This window comes from Ixodes scapularis, unplaced genomic scaffold, assembly GCF_016920785.2.
Source record: "Ixodes scapularis isolate PalLabHiFi unplaced genomic scaffold, ASM1692078v2 ptg000080l_1__unscaffolded, whole genome shotgun sequence".
In the NCBI taxonomy this organism is placed as follows: Eukaryota; Metazoa; Arthropoda; class Arachnida; order Ixodida; family Ixodidae; genus Ixodes; species Ixodes scapularis.
Genome location: NW_024609909.1, coordinates 661941 through 667249, shown reverse-complemented (window position 1 = coordinate 667249; position 5309 = coordinate 661941). Strand labels below are relative to the sequence as shown.

The 5309-nt window shown below is 50.5% G+C and overlaps 1 pseudogene; it reads left to right on the top strand.

Moving 5' to 3' along the window:
- The first annotated feature begins 386 nt into the window (after positions 1–386).
- Positions 387–1051, top strand: LOC115317033 (annotated as a pseudogene).
- Positions 1052–5309: the final 4258 nt, after the last annotated feature.

The window sequence follows — 5309 nt, the reverse complement described above, 5'->3', positions numbered from 1 at the left end:
TTCATCATGCCTTCCGCGTTCCGAGTCGACACAGGCCGTTGAGGCAGTACTAAGGGTTCCCGTTCGCCGTGGACAAGATGTCCGCCAATTGAAGTCAAATTCGGACATGCAACGTCAAAATGGAGGGCGGCCTCCTGCCGTTTTCTCCACCCCCGCAAATGTTTTCTCCTCACCTTCCAAGGTTTCCTTCTCGCCGCGCCACCAGTCGCGTGGACTCACCCGCGTTTTTACAAGCCGAGTGCCTCGTGATGCTCCTCCGGGCGCGCGCGCTCTTGGGCGCGGGGCGCAATCGTGCCAGTTTTGCGGTCGCCGACCCCATCCGCGCGAGGAGTGTCCAGCGTTCGGAATGACATGTTTTTCTTGTGGCAAGATAGGCCACTTTTCAAATGTTTGCCGAAGTTCGTCTTCGTCGTCTGAAGTCATCGACCCCTGTCGCCTGGCTTTTCCGCCGGGACGAGGCCGCGCCGCCCGTCGCCGGTACGAGAGGCTTGAACCTGGCCGTAATCAGACGCCGATCCATAGAATCGTGACGTTTCCCGACGACGACGACGAGGAGGAACAACAGCCAAACAACGTCTCCACCGTCGGATCCCCGGAGGTCCTCCCTGAAGGACGTGCGGACCGTCGCCCACGGAATTTCACCGCTGATGTTCAGGTGAATGGATTTACATTACCTTTACTCATTGATACTGGTTCCTAAGTGTCAATACTTTCAGAGAGCATATTTATTAAGATCAACTCCAAGCAGCAGATCCGGCTAAGGAAACCGCCGCGCACTCTTGTGCACTACCTCCGAGGGTCGATTCCAGTCATGGGATGTTTCCAGACCAAAGTCGGCTTCAAAGAACGCTCCGCCGACATTCGTTTTTACATCGTTCGCAATGGCCGATCCCTGCTTGGGACAGATGCCATGCATGGACTGCGTCTAATTTTATCGGGCGCGCCACTCAAATGCTTCCATATCAATGCAGCTGACCCTCGCTCGGCCATCCCGGGACATGTAAACTCGGCTGGAGTCCCGCAGCCCCCATGTACGGTGGAGCCCAGTCCTCCACCGCGTCCTTCAAGTGCTCCCTGCAAGCACCCTTCATCATTGTCCACTCTTCACGGCACTCAGCCATCCACGTCGTCTGAGTACTACTCAAGTAGAGGCGTCTTCGGAGACCAGCCTTCAACGGATCCGTCGACATCGGGACCATCTTTGCAACCTTCATCGGTAAGCGATGCATCGAAATTACCCTCTGGTTGCGAAGAATTTGAGGATCTCTTTTCTCCTGAGTTAGGGTTAGTTAAAAACCAAACTCACAGAATCACTGTCCGGCACCATGTTCCGCCGGTACAGGCTAAACTTCGCCGCTTACCAATCACGTTGCGTGATGCCGTCAGTGCAGAAATTCATAAGCTCGAGCGCCAAGGTGTTATAGAGCGCGTAAACGTGTCGGAATGGGTGTCCCCCATTGTAGTAGTTAAGAAGAAAGACGGTGGAATACGTATGTTTGTCGATCTGCGGGCGCCAAATCAGGCTGTCGTTATTGATTCTTTTCCGCTTCCGCACATTGATGAGCTTCTGAACTCCCTCAGTGGAGCTTCCCATTTTTCTAAGTTAGACCTTGCGTCTGCTTATCGTCAGGTCCGTCTTGACCCCAAGAGTCGCGACTTAACAGCATTCATTACCCATCAAGGGCCCTCACCTCTTGAAACCCTCAATTCATTTCGAAGGGATTCAGCGAGTTTTTGAAGATGCATGGCATCAAACATGCGAAGTCATCCCTTTACCATCCCCAAGCTAATGGTCAGGTAGCGAGATTCCATAGAGTCCTTAAGTCTGTTATTCAGTTGGCACTCGTCCAACATCGTCCGCTTTCCGAAGCCATTACAGAATATCTCAGGGTGTACCGGAGTACGCGCCATTCCACGACTGGAGAAACGCCAGCTTTTCTTTTACACGGTCGCACCCACCGGACGCGACTGCATCTTCAAGGACGAGGGACCCCAGAGTCCGCTGTCCCTCCACATGTTGTTCAGGAAGAGCTTCCTGATAGAGTCAAGGAATACCAGACGAAGATGAAAAAGTATACCGATGCCAGGCGAGCAGTCAAGTACCCTGCTTTTGCTCCTGGGCAATCAGTGAAGGCTTTCAAACCCAACATTAGAGGGAAAATGCGCAACAAATATGCTCCACCGCAACATATACATGAACAAGTACGGCCAGCCACATATAGATTAGATGATGGAACCATATGGAATGTAGACAAAGTGACACGTACAACATTGAAGCCACCCCAACGTCAGCCGTTGTGGTTTATGGACGATGACATATTCCCCACTTCATCTAATGCCGATCCAGCTATAAGCTTGGGCCATGTGCCACCTGAGGGTCCGGCACCTGAAACTTTGCGTGCTGCGGCCCCCAGCGTCACTCCTGTCCGTGCGGCCCGTTGCCGTTCCTGTTTTTGCGGCCCCTGCGGCCGTTCCTGTCCCTGCGGCCGGTCCTGTTTTTGCGGCCTCTGATGCCGGTCGTGTCCCGACGGCCCAAGAGGTCGTCCATGCCACTGCGGCCCCTGTGGCCGCCTATGCTACTGCGGCACCCGGCCCTGGCCATATTGCTGTGGCGCCTGGTGCCCATAGTCATGCGACCCCTGGCGCCGTCCATGATCCTGCTGTGCCAGGCGTCGTTCCTCATCATACGGCTTCTGCAGCCCATGTAGCTGTGGTTCTTGGTGCTGCCCATGTGCCGGTAGTACCCGGTGCCCTTACTGTTCCTGGCGTCCCCGGCACCAGTTCCGTGGTACCCTGTACCGTGCAAGATGCGGTGGTTTTCGGTGGCCTTTCCGCCACCCCGGTCCCCGGTACTGTTCCTGATTCCGGCTTCCAAGCGGCCTTCAGCGCTGCTGTACCAGTCCAAGCCAGCAGCCAGCCACCAGTTCCGCCGGCTGACTCGGCTGCAGTCTTCCACGAGGCCCCCAGGGTCGCTTTCCAGGAGGGCCCTGAACCTTCCATTCCTTCAAGCGGTGCAATAGTGAGCACCGCATCAAGTTCACCCTAACTGGAACTCGGGTATTGCAGTGAGCTGCCGTCATCTAGCACCGCAACGGTCTCAGCGAAGTCTCTGCACTCCGTGGGGCCAAAGGCCTCTACACTTTCCGAGCCTTCAGTGGCTCCTGGTTTAGCAGAAGACCCGGAATCAAGTCCCGAGGCAACCCAAGAATCGACTCCTACATCAGGTGACGGTGGTGCAGACACACCACCCAGGACATATCATACTCTACCACTATCCCCATCGGGCACTCCACAACGCCCCACGCGGCGTAGACGACTTCCCGCAAAATTTTGTGACTTTCAAGTGGATATGTACTCGAAGGACGCTCCTTAAAAACTTTGGGACTTAAGTCATAGTGGTTTGCAATTTCATAGTGTGCGTTGTATTCTTATAGGATAGATGTGAATAGACAGTTATTTTTGCATTTTTCATATGGGTTCGAACATCAAGTTTCCATGTTATGAACATAAAGGTTTCGGTCAAAGTGTTTGAAGTGAAAATGTTATTCTTTATGTTTCCGAGGACTAGTCAGCCATTTTACTCGTGGAAGTGAAAGTGTTAATCTTTGTTTCAAATGACTTGTCAAACCGTGAGATTTTTTAAAGTGTTATTTGTTTCAAAGGACTCGTCAATGACATTTTTGTTGCAGGGAAGAGAGCACTTTTCAGTCTGACTGAAAAGTGCTCGAAACAGTACAAAATGTAGCATTAATGATTGTATCTTTTCAATGTATTTCTTATCCTAATTTTCTCCGACCACTTCACAAATGTTTTGCTTGTAGTGATTGGTCGGTAGGACTTCGTGTGCGTGTGATTTTCCATATCGTAAAGAGTAAGCTGTTCTTTTCGGTCTAGTACCAAGTTATCCAACAGTCATTTTTCTAAGGGGGGAAAAGATGTAGTGTGCCATCAACAAGCTAGGTGGCGCAAGAAGTCATGGTTTGTGTCGTTACTACGAGATGGTGCACGTGCTTAACAGCGGCACGCGCTGTCTCTGGATTGTTGTGTACATATTGAAAATAGTACAGTCTTCACGAAAACTCGGAGCTGGTGTGACGTTTCTTTCTTTCGTCGGGGTTCCTGCCTTGGGCCCCGCACCTCGGCACCCCGCGGCCCACGCGCCGGCAATGTAAGATTTTTCAGCATCTCTACAGGCCTTTCGGGGCGCTGTCTTTATCCTAGCTTTTCCTGTCTCTTTCCACTCTTTCATAATGGCCCTACGCAACTATTACACTTTGCTCCGCGACTGTGATTCCCTCACAGCAGCTCTGACTGAGGGTTGCCAAATTACAGTGAAACGGAGTATAGACATACAGACAGGAAACGAGATGCCAGCATACGTTAGTCAAACTTCCAACAAAAAGGATTAGTTTCTTCCCAAGCTGGGCGACATTTACCGGGCACCTCTAGAGCTGCGAAGCTCAAAATCACGCGTACTCATAATATTTTTTTCTCGCGTGTTTGTGATTTTTATAATGTCTTGCAAGCAAAGAAAAAAATATGGTGAAGTCACTCCGAGGGAGTACTGATAACTGCGAGCCATGAACATGAAGGATTCGCTAACATCCTCCAGGAGTGTGAACGGTAAATCGTCACGCAAACATATTCTCACAAGCTGCAAATACTTATTTGGCTTAGCAAGTAGAATATACTAACGACATGTGATTATTGTATACAAGATACCATTTCTCGGTTCTTCAAGACCATTTCCCTAGTCTGAACGGTCGCGCTACGGGCCGCGGCTAGCCGTGCCCTCGATAGACCATGGAGCTGCATTGTGTCGTCTGCTACTGTACCGCCAACAGGAGAGCGATAGCTCTGTGTGCTCCACAGATGCGTGTTGCGGTATAACTCTGTACGTCTGTTCTAGAGGAAGACAAAAACATAGGCTTTGTGGCCCCCTGCTAAGCTAACAAAATCAAACAGAAGTATACTCGTTTGGACTGAAAGGCGTCCAAAATAGTGGCCAGGCATTGGAAAAGCATATGTCACAGAACGTGGTTTGTGAAATGGCATTATTTTTTCGAGCAAGAAATCACCTGCTCACCACTGGGACGACGAAATCGTCACTATTTATTGCGTCAGGTTTATTTGCGCTCATGAAGAAAAATCTGAACACATCCTTCTCCCAAAGTCTTATGTCGAATAGCAAACACTTTTTTAAACATCTATGCATAAATAACTAATTTATTGCTACACTTGTATACACACGTGAAAAAAAAAATTGGGTTGTGTGTGTGTTTATACAGCCTAGAACTTAGTCTGCCTCA